General features: G+C 35.8%; 1 protein-coding gene and 1 pseudogene across 1 annotated transcript in view; one reads left to right on the forward strand and one right to left on the reverse strand.

The window, feature by feature from the left end:
- LOC136330543 (T-cell surface glycoprotein CD1b-2-like) overlaps nt 1-17,227 on the reverse strand; it is a 190,541-nt gene that overhangs the window by 112,724 nt on the left and 60,590 nt on the right. The window lies entirely within an intron of this gene.
- Nucleotides 1-17,227, forward strand: part of LOC136328637 (T-cell surface glycoprotein CD1b-2-like) — a 47,613-nt pseudogene that overhangs the window by 13,678 nt on the left and 16,708 nt on the right.

Below are 17,227 nucleotides of genomic sequence, written 5' to 3' on the forward strand. Positions count from 1 at the left end.
ATCTTTTTCTCTCCTTCCCAATTAATCCAACTGTGCACATGCACATCTCTAGAGCAGTCCTCCTCTTAGACTCCATACTTCCACAAGGTATTTCAGATTCATCCTGCCCATTGCACCCTTGTATGATAAAGAATCCCTTTTATTTGTGCATAAATTTCCTCTTTTAAATCCCAAACAAGAAGCCCTCACTTTTCCTACTCTGTCCCTGAGTGAACCAAAGTGTGACTTTGTTTTTAATCCATCTGCTCAAGCATCTCCTCCCTACTCCCTCCTATCAATGTAATTCTCCCATTTGTCCTGGAATGTGTAATTCCTCCTGACTTCATCACCCTGCTCCTCACATTACCCCCCTTCTTTCTTCTTACCCACTGTACTTTTTCCACCACTTATGATATGTATACTTTTCTCCTGTTCTCTTCTATGGAAAGATCTCTGAATAGCCTTGAATGGGTTTCTCAGTAGTTTAGAGTGCTATCCTAATATGTTAAGTTTGCAGGTTCAATTCCCAGTCAGGGTATATAGAAGACTCAACCAATGTGTGAATGTATGGGTGGAAAATAATTGATGTTAAAAAAAAGCCATATCTGAATATAGTCATACCCTTGACAGTGAGGACATGTTCTGAGAAATACATTGTTAGACAATGTTATTGTTGTGTAACTATCATAAAGTACACTTAAACATACCTGGATAAGATAGCCTAACACAAACCTAGGCTATACGGTATATATTTTGCATCAAGGCTAATATACTACACAGCACATTACTGTACAAAAAAATATGTATCATTAAATCAAACAGAGGAGTAAATTATGCTATAAAGTGATGCAGTAAACACAGGAAGTGTAAGGCTATTGATGGTGTTACACAACATACTTTTACAACAAACTTTATTTTTGTAAGTAGAAACCATGCATTCTAAAATAATAATTAAAAATATAATAAATACATATACTAGTCACATTATTTATTACCATTATCAAATACTATGTACTGTAGATATTGCATAGTTATTCTCTTATACAACCAGCTGCACTGTGGTTTTTTACCCTAGCATCACCATAAACACATGAGCAATGTATTATGTTGTTTATGATGGACACAATGTCAGTGAGCAATGGGACATTTTCAGCTTCATTATAATCTATGAGATTACCCTCTTGTACATAGTTTGTTATCATAGTTGATTAACTCAGAGTTTTCATAGGTTGTGAGATATATCATAATTTACACAATAGCAGAAAAAGAATTAAGAATGATAAGATGATGTCAATGGTGGACTCCACCCAGATTTTATAGACGTAAAATGTGAGAAAGAATATATCTTACAAAAGATAAAATAAAGTACAGATGGTCCTGGACTGACATTATTTTTATTTTATAATGGTGTGAAAGCAATACATATTTAGTAGAAATGGTACTTAAATTATAATTTTTTTTCCTTAGCTACCCACATGGAGTCATGAGATCATGAGAATAAACCACCAATATTCTACTGTATGTTTACTGTGTTAGATGATATATCCCAAATGTAGGCTAATGTGTTTTGAGCATGTTTAAGGTACATTAACTTAGTTATGCTGTGCGGTAGGCTACTTACATTAAATGCTTTTTCTTTTCTTTTCTTTTCTTTTTTTTTGTAGCAAGAGAGAGGGATAGACAGGGACTGACAGACTGGAAGGGAGAGAGATAAGAAACATCAACTCTTAGTTGCGGCACCTTAGTTGCTCATTGATTGATTTCTCTTTGACTGGGGGGCTCTAGCTGAGACTGTGACCCCTTGCTCAAGCCATTGCTCCTGGGCTCAAGCTTGTAACTTTTAGGTCAAACCAGTGATGATGGGGTCATGTGTACGATCCTATGCTCAAGCTTGTGACCTGGCACTCAAGTTAGTAAGCCTGCATTCAAGCCATATGAACTTGTGCTCAAGCCAGTGACCTTGGGGTTTCAAACCTATGTCTTCAACATCCCAGGCTGATGCTCTATCCACTGTACCGTGACTTGTTCAGGTGCATTAAATGCTTTTTTGACACACAATATTTTCAATTTACAATGGATTTTTTGACAGGTTTCTACACTGTAGGGTCAAGGAGCATCTGTATACATTTTAAGATGATATATCTTTGTCTTCCTGTTTCAAAACATTTATTATGCTTTATTATTTATTTATTTATTATTTATTGAAATAACATTTGTCAAAGTAAGCTAAATAAAATTATACTGGAATAGTTGAGTTTGCAGAAATACTGATAATTTTTTTTTTTTGTATTTTTCTGAAGCTGGAAGTGGGGAGGCAGTCAGACAGACTCCCGCATGCACCCGACCGGGATCCACCCGGCAGGCCCACCAAGGGGCGATGCTCTGCCCATCCGGGGCATCACTCTGTCATGACCAGAGCCACTCTAACGCCTGAGGTAGAGGCCATGGAGCCATCCTCAGCGCCCGGGCCAACTTTGCTCCAATGGAGCCTCGGCTGCAGGAGGGGAAGAGAGAGACAGAGAGGAAGGAGAGGGGGAGGGGTGGAAAAGCAGATGGGCAACTCTCCTATGTGCCCTGGCTGGAAATCGAACCTGGGATTCCCACATGCCAGGCCAATGCTCCACCACTGAGCCAACCGGCCAGGGCCAATACTGATAATTTTAATGTAATTTCTCTGTCACTATCTAGAGAACTTTCTAACCCTCAAGGCTCATTTGTGATGCTTCTTCCTCCTTCCCTAGTTCTACAATGGAAATACCTTCCCTTGTCTGGTGTCATGCAGAGATCCACTTTACTCTGTGTTTTTAACATTGTAGTGACATTTTTTTTTCTTTTGTAGTTGTAAGTATTTTTAGCAAAGGCTTGCTCTAGATCAGTGGTAGTCAACCTGATCCCTACAGCCCACTAGTGGGCATTCCAGCTTTCATAGTGGGCAGTAGCAGAGCAACCAAAGTATAAATAAAAAGATAGATTTAACTATAGTAAGTTGTTTTATAAAAATTTATTCTGCTAAACTTAGCAAAAATTCGACATAAAGTACTTGGTAAGTAATTATTTTTATATGCTTTAACTTGATGTAACTCTGCTTTCTAAATTTTATAAAATAAAGTTACTTTCCTACTTTATAAATCACCATTACTGTGGAATTGGTGAGCAGTTAGAAAATTTTACTATTAACAGAGATACAAAAGTGGGTGGTAGGTATAAAAAGGTTGACTACCCCTGCCCTAGATGGATCCCTGGCTTGATCATTAACTTGCATGTGTATTTGTTCAGTAAAATGATCTGAGTTGATATAGCTGCCCTGTTAAATGGTTTCTTCAAAATTACTTCCTTCCTCTTTTTATTCTTTATATTTGATATTCTATATTTCCCTCTTATTAAAATATTTCTTAAAAGGCAAATATATGTATATATACCATGTTCTCCTTTTTTTTGTGCCCTGAACCCCTCTGGAAAAACACCATCATGCCCATACTATAACTAGAGTTTACTTACAAAGATTAATCTGAATAGATTCCTGCTCATTTCTTAGTGATAATGAATGAGAGGTAGGATATGTGGAGGATAGTAGAGCAAAGCAATTGTTAAATAGTACAGTCAAAAATAAGAGGGCCTTTCTTACCTTCAGGGACTTTGAGATTTACGGTGTATCAATTCATTTTGATCTTTGATTTATATTTTTTATTATTACTATTTTTTATTTTTTTTACTTATTCCAGTGGTGGGATTCAGATAATTTAACAACAGGTTCTGTGCCCTAATTTTCATTTTAAGTATTAAAAAATGATATATCAAAAGGTAGTCTATTATTTCATGCATTTAATATTTAAATAAGAACAACAAAAGAGGTACACGAAACTAGATTCTGTTATAAGAAAGAGTTTTCAAATATTAATTAAAAATATTAAATAATCCTTGACAAAGAAACAATAAAAATGTTACTTGGTTGATGTCACGGAAATGGCGCCATGAGCAGTGCGTCCGACAGATCTCCTCAAAATCTCAACAAATTTATCAACTAGAAACAGAAAAATTTATCCTCGGAGCATTCCGGAGTTCCACACACACTGAAAGCGAAAGGACTGTTATCACTTGAATCTGAGAGATGGTCAGAATTGACAATGTGGAGGAAGCTAACTACCACATGGACGTTCATTCAAGCCGAGGAGAGATTACGCCTGTGGTGAGTCAACCACCCATGCAATTACCCGCCCACACTCGGGAAGTGGCCGCCGGTGTGCCCTGAGAAACCGTGCGCTTGCCCCGTGCCGCGGTCCGGTCACAGAGCAAGCTCCCTCGCACTGCCAGCATCGCCAGCAGCCCACGCACTGCAAGTGAGAGTCCCCAGCCACCTGTGTGCCCTGAGAGACTGCGCACGCGCCCCGTGCCGTGGTCCGGGAGGGCGCCAAGGCTGTCTTCCCTACTTGGGAGATTCTCTCTGTGGGCGGGGCACCTCACCCAGCCATTCAAGCTAACAATCAAGTGTTGGGGGAGGGGTGCACAGGCAGCCTGAAATACTTTCTGGAGCACAGCTGCTGATCCAATCACTGAAATTAGCTTAACCCATAAAATCTGTGCACCCACGGGGCTCTAATTGATAGGATCTCTCTCAGTTCAGCGATCCAAGACAAGAGGCGTGATTTTTCAGTGCCTCTCGCTAAAGGGGCGGGGGCAACTTCTGATTGACAGAGCCTCCATATTCAGGGATATACGCTAACAAGAGGGACTTGGCAGATATTAAGATCTATACAGCAAGCAGCGACTAGTGCCTCTTCTTCCCAGCCAAAACAGGCTACAAAGTGTGGAAAGCCTTGGTTGAGTGATCCAACTGGATGCTAGGCGCTGAACAGTCACCTTGACAACAATTGACTCCCAGCCCCACCTGATTACTCTGGAGGCTCTGACTGCCAGAGCCTTACCCAGAGCCTTGCGCTGAGTGGGGATAGAGTGGGGATTTCCCAGCTCTTTGAGCCTCTTAATCCCCAGGCAGAAGTAGTGGCAGCCTCATAGCTGGATCACCAGGCTGCTAATTCAGAAAGGGGAGACTAGGAGAGAGGCTCCAGGAAAGCAAACGCTCTCATTTTTGGACTCTACAAACGCCAACAAGCCTTGACTACCAACGAGACTAAAGCCAATTATAAGACATTGCCATAGAATCCCATCAACTGCAAATCCCTACCTAAGCGTGACACAGGGGCAGAGCCTGGGGTACAGAGTCACCGACCAGGAAGAGGGAGAGAAAAGAAAAAGGAAGAAGTTAACCTCTCAAAATCAAGAAAAATCCACAGACTTTATAACCTGTTCCACTAATACTTCGTTGTTGTCATTTCTTTCTTCTATCTTATTGCCTTTATTATTATCTCTATTTCCTCCACCTCAGTCCTTTTATTCTCTGCCCATCTTATGCTTCCCTTTTCTTGAACTACACTACCCATGAGTGTTACATTTTATTTCTTATCTTCATCCTTACTCTCCTTTAGGGTTACACGCCAAAACCCTTAACTCTCACTCTCTCCTCTTTTGTTTTTTTTTCTTTTCCTTTTTTTCTTCCTTCGTTTCTATCTTTTTCTTATTTTTTTCCTTTCTATTCGTTTCTTCTTTTCTCCTTTTACTTTTCCTCCCAGTTAATCCTCAATCACGAACAAATTATTTAATTTGGGACTCAAGGGTTTTTTTTATTTTTTATTTTTTGCTTTTGTTTTTGGTTTTGCTTTGTTTGTGTGTTTTTGTAACATTTTGGGTACTTTTTACATTGCTTTGTAACTCACTAGCATTCCTCCCCACCCAAGGTATCCATTGTATTTAGTCTTCGCTCCACTTAATACAACAGATTTTTCCTTATTATTTTTATTTTTATTTTTATCTTCTTTAATTATTATTATTTTTTCTCTCCTTTTTTCTGTTTCCCTCTTATCCCTCTCATTATATCTCCTAGTTGACCATCACTTATAAGCAAATCATTTTATGCTTGTCTAAGATTTTTCCTTTTTTTTTTTTTTTGCATTTAGTAGGTCCCTACTCCTTTTTTTGCCCCTTGAACTCTTCACCCCAAATCAGTTCCTCCATTATAGGCAGTTTTTGTTTCATTTAGCATAATCTAATTCACAGGTCATCACGATATTTCCCTAAGGAGGGGAGAGGAGGGGAAGAGAAAAAAGAAAAAAGGGGGAAATAATAAATTATTATTGTGTTTTTTTGTGGGGTGTTTTCCTTTTTTTTCCTTTTTATTTTTTATTAATTCTAATTAATACTATCAACAAGACCACCCTCAGATGCCAATAACAAAAATAAAATTAAATATTGTGGATATAAAAGATAGAGAAGTAACACAAATAGATGTGGAAAAATATATGGAGAAAAGATTTAACATATTGGAAGCCTTGGAACCAAATGACAGAGAATTTAAAATAGAAATCTTAAAAATACTCAGAGATATACAAGAAAACACAGAAAGGCAATTTAGGGAGATCAGAAAACAACTCAATGATCACAAAGAATATATTACCAAGGAAATAGAAACTATAAAAACAAATCAAACAGAAATGAAAAACTCAATTCACGAGCTGAAAAATGAGGTAACAAGCTTAGCTAATAGAACAGCCCAGATAGAAGATAGGATTAGTGAAATAGAAGACAAGCAACTTGAGGCACAACAGAGAGAAGAAGAAAGAGACTCAAAAATAATAAAAAATGAGAAATCCCTACAGGAATTGTCTGACTTCATCAGAAAGAATAACATAAAATAATAGGTATATCAGAGGGAGAAGAGAAAGAAAATGGAATGGAGAATATACTCAAAAAATTATAGATGAGAACTTCCAAAGCCTGTGGAAAGAACTAAAGCCTCAAATTAAAGAAGCAAACAGAACACCGAGTTTTATTAACCCCAACAAACCCACTCCAAGGCACATCATAATGAAGATGACACAAACCAATGACAAAGAAAAAATTCTCAAGGCAGCCAGGGAAAAGAAGAATACAACATATAAAGGAAGGACTATTAGATTATCATCAGATTTCTCAGCAGAAACTCTACAAGCTAGAAGAGAGTGGACCCCAATATTTAAAGCCCTGAAAGAGAGGAACTTTCAGCCAAGAATACTATACCCATCAAAGCTATTCTTCAAGTACGAAGCAGATATAAAAACATTCACAAATACAGAAAAGATGAGAGAATTTATCATCAGAAAGCCCCCACTCCAGGAAACACTAAAGGGGGTTTTCCAACCAGATTCCAAGAACAAAAGAAAACAAAACCACAAGTAACAGCTCCACCAAGAAAACAATAAAACCAAACTTAAACTGTGACAACAAAAGAAAAAAGGGGGGAAAGGATGAAGATTAACAGTAGCAAAGGACAATGAAGCGCAGAAATACTCATAAGATAGGGTACTACAATGAATATGGTAGGTACCCTTTTCATTACTTAATGGTAACCACCCTTGAAAAAACCACCACAAAAACACTTGACTTAAAAAAAGTAGCAACAGAGGAAAGAAGTATGGAATACAAACAAACAAAAACAAATGATAGAAAAACAAAAAAGAAGAATCAAACAAGATACAAAACTAACAGAAAGCAATGTATAAAATGGCAATAGGGAACCCACAAGTGTCAATAATTACACTAAATGTAAATGGATTAAACTTACCAATAAAAACACACAGAATAGCAGAATGGATTAAAAAAGAAAATCCAACTGTATGCTGCCTACAAGAAACACATCTAAGCAACAAGGATAAAAACAAATTCAAAGTGAAAGGCTAGAAAACAATACTCCAAGCAAACAACACCCCCAAAAAAGCAGGTGTAGCAATACTTATATCTAATAATGCTGACTACAAGACAGAAAAAGTACTCAGAGACAAAAATGGTCATTTCATAATGAGTAAGGGGACACTGAATCAAGAAGACATAACAATCCTTAATATATATGCACCAAACCAAGGAGCACCAAAATATATAAGACAGCTACTTATTGACCTTAAAACAAAAACTGACAAAAATACAATCATACTTAAAGACCTCAATACCCTGCTGATGGCTCTAGATTGGTCATCCAAACAGAGAATCAATAAAGATATAGTGCCCTTAAACGAAATGCTAGAACACCTGGATATGATAGACATCTACAGGACACTTCATTCCAAAGCAACAGAGTATACATTTTTCTCTAGTGTACATTGAAGATTCTCAAGAATTGACCATATGTTGGGCCACAAAGACAATATCAGCAAATTTAGAAAAATTGAAATTGTACCAAGCATATTCTCTGATCATAAAGCCTTGAAACTAGAATTCAACTGTAAAAAAGAGGGGGAAAAACCCACAAAATTGTGGAAACTAAACAACATACTTCTAAAAAATGAATGGGTCAAAGAAGAAATAAGCGCAGAGATCAAAAGTTAGATACAGACAAATGAAAATGAAAATACGACATATCAGAATCTCTGGGATGCAGCAAAAGCAGTAATAAGAGGAAAGTTCATATCACTTCAGGCCTATATGAACAAACAAGAGAGAGCCCAAGTGAACCACTTAACTTCACACCTTAAGGAACTAGTAAAAGAACAAAGACAACCCAAAACCAGCCGAAGAAAGGAGATAGTAAAAATCAGAGCAGAAATAAACGAAATAGAGAACAGAATAACTATAGAAAAAATAAATAAAACAAAGAGCTGGTTCTTTGAAAAGATCAACAAAATTGACAAACCCTTGGCAAGACTCACCAAGGAAAAAAGGCACAGGACTCAAATAAATAAAATCCAAAATGAAAGAGGAGTGATCACCACAGACATCATACATATACAAAGAATTATTGTAGAATACTATGAAAAACTATATGCCACCAAATACAACAATCTAAAAGAAATGGATAAATTCCTAGAATAATACAATCTTCCTAGACTGAGTCATGAAGAAGCAGAAAGCCTAAACAGACCAATCAGCAGGGTGGAAATAGAAAAAACTATTAAAAACTTCCCCCAAAATAAAATTCCAGGCCCAGACGGTTATACTAGTGAATTCTATCAAACATTCAAAGAAGACTTGGTTTCTATTCTACTCAAAGTCTTCCAAAAAATTGAAGAAGAAGCAATACTTCCAAACACATTTTATGAGGCCAACATAACCCTCATACCAAAACCTGGCAAGGATGGCACAAAGAAAGAAAACTACAGACCAATATCTCTAATGAATACAGATGCTAAAATACTAAACAAAATACTAGCAAATTGAATACAACAACATATTAAAAAAATAATACATCATGATCAAGTGGGATTCATCCCAGGATCTCAAGGATGGTTCAACATATGCAAAACGGTTAACGTAATACACCATATCAACAAAACGAAGAACAAAAATCACATGATCTTATCAATAGATGCAGAAAAGGCTTTCGATAAAATACAACACAATTTTATGTTTAAGATTCTCAACAAAATGGGTATAGATGGAAAATATCTCATCATAATAAAGGCCATATATAATAAACCATCAGCCAACATCATATTAAATGGCATAAAAGTGAGGAGTTTCCACCTTACATCAGGAACAAGACAGGGTTGTCCACTCTCTCCACTCTTATTTAACGTGGTGCTAGAAGTTCTGGCCAGAGCAATCAGACAAGACAAAGAAATAAAAGGCATCCATATCGGAAAAGATGAAATAAAGGTATCACTTTTTGCTGATGATATGATCCTATACATCGAAAACCCGAAGGACTCCACAAAAAGATTACTGGAAATAATAAACCAATACAGTAAGGTCGCAGGATACAAAATTAACATACAAAAGTCCATAGCCTTTCTATATTCCAACAATAAAATATTAGAAAATGAACTAAAAAAAATAATCCCCTTCACAATTGCAACAAAAAAAATAAAATACCTAGGAATAAACATAACAAAGAATATAAAGGACCTATATAATGAAAACTACAAGGCATTGCTAAGAGAAATGGAAAAGGACACAATGAGATGGAAAAATATTCCTTGTTCTTGGATAGGAAGAATAAATATAATTAAAATGGTCATATTACCCAAAGCAATATATAAATTTAATGCAATTCCCATCAAAATTTCTATGACATTTTTTAAAGAAATGGAGCAAAAAATTATCAGATTTATATGGAACTATAAAAAACCCCGAATAGGCAAAGCAATCCTAAGGAAAATGAATGAAGCTGGGGGCATTACAATACCTGACTTTAAATTATATTATAGGACCACAATAATGAAAACAGCCTGGTATTGGCAGAAAAATAGACACTCAGACCAATGGAACAGAATAGAAAGCCCAGAAATAAAACCACATATATATGGTCAAATAATCTTTGATAAAGGAGCCAACAACACACAATGGAGAAAAGAAAGCCTCTTCAGCAAATGGTGTTGGGAAAACTGGAAAGCCACATGCAAAAGAATGAAACTCGACTACAGCCTGTCCCCGTGTACTAAAATTAATTCAAAATGGATCAAAGACCTAAATATAAGATCTGAAACAATAAAGTACATAGAAGAAGACATAGGTACTAAACTCATGGACCTGGGTTTTAAAGAACATTTTATGAACTTGACTCCAATGGCAAGAGAAGTGAAGGCAAAGATAAATGAATGGGACTACATCAGAATAAAAAGTTTTTGCTCAGCAAGAGAAACTGATATCAAAATAAACAGACAGCCAACTAAATGGGAGATGATATTTTCAAACAACAGCTCAGATAAGGGCCTAATATCCAAAATTTACAAAGAACTCATAAAACTCAACAACAAACAATCCAATAAAAAAATGGGAAGAGGACATGAACAGACACTTCTCCCAGGAAGAGATACAAATGGCCAACAGATATATGAAAAGATGCTCATCTTCATTAGTTATTAGAGAAATGCAAATCAAAACTACAATGAGATACCACCTTACCCCTGTTAGATTAGCTATTATCAACAAGACGGGTAATAGCAAATGTTGGAGAGGCTGTGGCGAAAAGGGAACCCTCATTCACTGTTGGTGGGACTGTAAAGTAGTACAACCATTATGGAAGAAAGTATGGTGGTTCCTCAAAAAAGTGCAAATAGAACTACCTTATGACCCAGCAATCCCTCTACTGGGTATATACCCCAAAACCTCAGAAACATTGATACGTAAAGACACATGTAGCCCCATGTTCATTGCAGCACTGTTCACAGTGGCCAAGACATGGAAACAACCAAAAAGCCCTTCAATAGAAGACTGGATAAAGAAGATGTGGCACATAAACACTATGGAATACTACTCAGCCATAAGAAATGATGACATCAGATCATTTATAGCAAAATGGTGGGATCTTGATAACATTATACGGAGTGAAATAAGTAAATCAGAAAAAACAAGAACTGCATGATTCCATACATTGGTGGAACATAAAAACCAGACTAAAAGACATGGACAAGAGTGTGGTGGTTACCAGGGGTGGGGGGAGGGAGGACGCAGGAGGGAGGGAGGGAGAGAGTTAGGGGGAGGGGGAGGGGCACAAAGAAAACTAGATAGAGGACGACGGAGGACAATCTGATTCTGGGCGAGGGGTATGCAACATAATTTAATGACAAGATAAGCTAGACATGTTTTCTTTGAATATATGTACCCTGATTTATTAATGTCATCCCATTAACATTAATAAAAATTTATTTAAAAAAATGTTACTTAACACCTGGAAACTATTATGTTAAGTGAAATAAGCCAGGCAGAGAAAGAAAAATGTCATATAACCTCACTCATTTGAGGAATCCAAGGAATAATGTGAACTGAGTATTGGAATTAAACCTGAAGGAAAGGGGGAGGGAATAATTTGTTCACAGTGTTATGTGACCTAATTTGGTCCAATCCAGCTAAAGCTGATTGATTATATTTGGTGGATGAGAAAAGAAGGGTCTTTATTTTCTGAATGATATGACACCTTCAAAGCTCAAGATTGCCACAGAATTTTGTTCCATGGGTAAAGCTCACCAGGAATAAAGTACACAAATAAACAGAATGATGAATTGACAGAGCCAATGATCATGTCCCGCTCTACCTGGAGATTCAGCTACCTCTGGATACTTTAGTTATATAAACCCAACTTTCATTTTTCCTTTTAAACCAATTTAGCTGTAACTTTAAATTCTTTGAAAATTTCTATTTCTCTGCTGTCTAATGTCCTGCAACAGTTTTTACATATTCTTCTTAAATTTTTTTTAGTTTACTCTCTTATTCTCTTTCCTCTCCCAAACCATCAACTCTCAAAGATGGTTTCCTGAACTCATGATTTTCCCCTAAGTGTCCTCATCCTGGAACACATTAATTCACCCATGATTTTCATATGTCCTCTGAATGACTGACTTTTAGAAAGAGAATTTCAGTTTTAAACTACATGTGCTTTTCCACTTATTCCTTATTTATTTATTTATTTATTTATTTATTTATTTATTTATTTTTGGTGATAGTGTGTGCATGTATATGTGTTCCTGTATATTTTACTAATACATAAAAATATGTTGAAAATATTTATACCTGGCTCCCAGTATCTATGTAAAATCAACTGAGGAACTTTTATATTTTATCTGTAGATCCTCTTGGATAGTCTATGCATATGACATCTTTAGTTGTGAAAAATTCAATTATTACTTTTTTAAAAATCTTTTTCTGAAATGAGAAGCAAGGAGGCAGAGAGACAGACTCTTGCATGGGCCCAACTAGGATCCACCTGGCAAGTCCACTAGGGAGCAATGCTTTGCCCACCTGGGGTATTGCTCCACTGCAACTGAGTCACTAATTCTAGTGCCTGAGGTGGAGGCCAAGGAGCCATCCTCAGTGCCTGAGCCAACTTTGCACCAATGGAGCCTTGACTGTGGGAGGGGAAGAGAGACATAGATAGAAAGGATAGAAGGAAGAGTCGATAAACAGATGGGCACTTCTCCTATGTGTCCTGGTTGGAAATTGAACCTGAGACTTCCACATGCCAGGCTGACACTCTACTAATGAGCCAACTGGCCAGGGCCAGAACATATTTTTTTTTAATTTTTTTTTATTTATTCATTTTAGAGAGGAGAGTGAGAGATAGAGAGAGAGAAGGCGGGGAGGAGCTGGAAGCATCAACTCCCATATGTGCCTTGACCAGGCAAGCCCAGGGTTTCGAACTGGCGACCTCAGCATTTTCAGGTCGATGCTTTATCCACTGCGCCACCACAGGTCAGGCCAGAACATATTTTTAATAACTCAATGAAAATTATAGATTTAAATGTACTATAAGTTGCTAAAAGGATGTAACATAAATATACCAAAAAATATTTTTCTATATTGCCAAAAATAATTTTAAAATAAAACAAGAAAATAATTTTATTCAGAAAAGCCTCAAAAATAATAAAATACATGAGTACAAATTCATTAAAAGAAATTCAAAAACATACAAAAAAACTAAAAATAATTGCTGAGAAGTTAAAGATCTAAATAAATGGGGAAACATTTATACAGTCATAAAATCACAAAAAAGCAATAAATAAAAGAGAAAAATCAACAAAAATATAACATCTCTTTTTAACAAGTCACCTTGGTTATCTGCAAATAAATCTTATTTGTTTTTTGCTGGAACTCAATTTGGATAAATGGGTCTAAATGTAAAATTTTGTACTTAGGATTATTACATTTATGTAGTGTGTTGATATTTTATTCATTTAAATAGCTGAATTCTTTTCTTTTTATTTTAATCTCTCTATTGTTTAATCTATTATAGAAAGAAAACAGATCAGATTATATTATATGAAAATAATATGCATATTATAGCATATGCAAAAAGTGAACACTGTGGCAAAGAAATCAAGAGAAGGTAGATTAATGAAAGGGAAACAATGAAAAATAAGAAAAAATGTGTCATTAGATATTATCTTCTTATTCTTGATTATTATGTGTGGATGTAAAGTTGGTTAAGAAAAGAAGGTTGATAGAAAAAAGAATGACTCATTTGAAACATGGTATTGGAGGAGAGCTCTATGAATATCCTGGATTGTCAGAAAGACAAACAACTGGGTTCTAGAGCAAATTAAGTCTGAAACATTGCTGGAGGCAAAAATGACAAAATTGAAGCTTTTTCACTTTGGGCACATCACGTAAAGGCAGGTTTTTTGTAAAAGACAGTAATGCTAAGAAAACTAGAAAGCCATAGGAAAAGAGAAGACCAACTGTGAGATGGATTGACTTCAAAAAAGAAGCCATAGACATTAGTGTACAGGACCTATCTGAGCAGGACTGTTGAAGACAAAACACTGTGAACATAGCTCATTCATAGGGTCTCCAGGAGTCAGAGCCAACTCAACAGCACATAACACACATGCAAATAATGACAATTTCATCTTTCTTTCTACTTTTTTTCTTTACTCACTGGGCTAGAAAGTAACACTTTAATTGCACTTTGAAGAGTGTAACGGCAATTGCAGACAGCCTTGTCCTGTTCTTAATTTAAATATTTAGCCTTCTAAATTTTTGTTATCAAGTATTTGTTCTTTTTCTGTTTATAACTAAAATAAACTATATTAAGAAAGTTCCCTTTTATTGCAAAATGGATAAGATATTTTCTTTATCAATGTATTTTTAATTTTATTGTGGGTTTTGTCAGACATATAATAAGACTTTATTTTTCCCCTTTATTTTAATTTAGACAACTACATTAATTCATTTTTGAATGTTTAATTGTTCTTACATTACTGGTAAAAATTCTGCATGTAGATCTAAATTTCTTTTCTTTTTTTTTATTGATTTTACTGGGGTGACATCAATAAATCAGGGTACAAATGTTAAAAGAAAACATGTTGAGGTTATCTTATCGATCAATTATGTTGCATACGCATCACCCAAAGTCAGATTGTCCTCCGTCACTTTCTATCTAGTTTTCTTTGTGCCCTTCCCCCTCCCGCTTTCCCTCTCCCCACCCACCCATAACCACCAAACCCTTGTCAATGTCTCTTAGTCTCATTTTTATGTGCCACCTACGTATGGCATGATGCAGTTCTTGGTTTTTTCTGATTTACTTATTTCACTCTGTATAATATTATCAAGATCCCACCATTTTGTTGTAAATGATTCGATGTCATCATTTCTTATGGCTGAATAGTATTCCACAGTGTATATGTGCCACATCTTCTTTATCCAGTCGTCTATTGACGGGCTTTTTGGTTGTTTCCATGTCTTGGCCACTGTGAACAATGCTGCAATGAACATGGGGCTGCATGTGTCTTTACGTATCAATGTTTCTGAGTTTTGGGGGTATATACCCAGTAGAGGGATTGCTGGGTCATAAGGTAGTTCTATTTTTAGGTTTTTGAGGAACCACCATACTTTCTTCCATAATGGTTGTACGACTTTACATTCCCACCAACAGTGAATGAGGATTCCTTTTTCTCCACAGCCTCTCCAACATTTGCAATTACCCATCTTGTTAATGATAGCTAATCTAACAGGTGTGAGGTGGTATCTCATTGCAGTTTTGATTTGCATTTCTCTAATAACTAATGAAGATGAGCATCTTTTCATATATCTGTTGGCCATTTGTATTTTTTCCTGGGAGAAGTGTCTGTTCATGTCCTCTTCCCATTTTTTTATTGGATAGTTTGTTGTTGAGTTTTATGAGTTCTTTGTATATTTTGGATATTAGGCTCTTATCTGAGCTGTTGTTTGAAAATATCATTTCCCATTTAGTTGACTGTCTGTTTATTTTGTTGTCAGTTTCTCTTGCTGAGAAAAACTTCTTAGTCTGATGTAGTCCCATTCATTTATTTTGCCTCATTTCCCTTGCCTTTGGAGTCAAATTCATAAAATGCTCTTTAAAACCAAGGTCCATGAGATTAGAACCTATGCCGTCTTCTATGTACTTTAATGTTTCAGGTATTATATTTAAGTCTTTGATCCATTTTGAATTAATTTTAGTACAAAGGGACAAACTGTAGTCAAGTTTCATTCTTTTGCATGTGGCTTTCCAGTCAGCCCAGCACCATTTGTTGAAAAGGCTTTCTTTTCTCCATTGTGTGTTGTTGGTCCCTTTATCAAAAATTATTTGGCCATATATATGTGGTTTTATTTCTGGATTTTCTATTCTGTTCCATTGGTCTGAGTGTCTATTTTTCTACCAATACCATGCTGTTTTGATTGTCGTGGCCCTATAATAGAGTTTGAATTCAGGTATTATAATGCCCCCAGCTTCATTCTTTTCCTTTAGGATTGCTTTGGCTATTCGGGGTTTTTTATAGTTCCATATAAATCTTATGATTTTTTGTTCCATTTCTTTAAAAAATGTCATTGGAATTTGGATGGAAATTGCATTAAATTTGTATATTGCTCTGGGTAATAAGGCTATCTTGATTATATTTAACCTTCCTATCCAAGAACAAGGAATATTCTTCCATCTCATTGTATCTTTTTCAATTTCCCTTAAGAATGCTTTGTAGTTTTCATTATATAGGTCCTTTCCATTTTTTGGTATGTTTATTCCTAGGTATTTTTTGTTGTTGTCATTGCAATCATGAAGGGGATTATTTTTTTGAGTTCGTTCTCAAGTGTTTCATTGTTGGCATATAGAAAGACTATGGACTTTTGTATGTTAATTTTGTATCCTGCAACCTTACTGTATTAGCTTATTGTTTTTAGTAGTCTTTTTGTAGATTCTTTGGGGTTTTCGATGTATAGGATCATATCATCTGCAAATAGTGATACCTTTACTTCTTCTTTTCCGATATGGATGCCTTTTATTTCTTTGTCTTGTCTGATTGCTGAACCTCTAGCATCACATTAAATATGAGTGGAGAGAGTGGAAAACCCTGTCTTGTTCCTGATTTAAGGGGGAAAGCCTTCAGTTTTATGCCATTTAATATGATGTTAGCTGATAGTTTATCATATATGGCCTTTATCATGTTGAGATATTTTCCTTCTATACCCATTTTGTTGAGAGTCTTAAACATAAAATTGTGCTGTATTTTATCGAATGCCTTTTCTGCATCTATTGATAAGATCATGTGGTTTCTGTTCTTTGATTTGTTGATATGTTTTGTTGATAATGATATTATGTTAATCGTTTTACCTAAGTTTAACCTTCCTTGAGATTCTGGGATGACTCCCACTTGATCATGATATATTATTTTTTTAATATGTTGTTGTGTTCAATTTGCTAGTATTTTTGTTTAGTATTTAAACATCTGTATTCATTATAGATATTGGTCTGTAGTTTTCTTTTTTTGTGCTGTCC

The sequence above is a fragment of the Saccopteryx bilineata genome, chromosome 3 (genome assembly GCF_036850765.1).
Source record: "Saccopteryx bilineata isolate mSacBil1 chromosome 3, mSacBil1_pri_phased_curated, whole genome shotgun sequence".
Lineage (NCBI taxonomy): Eukaryota > Metazoa > Chordata > Mammalia > Chiroptera > Emballonuridae > Saccopteryx > Saccopteryx bilineata.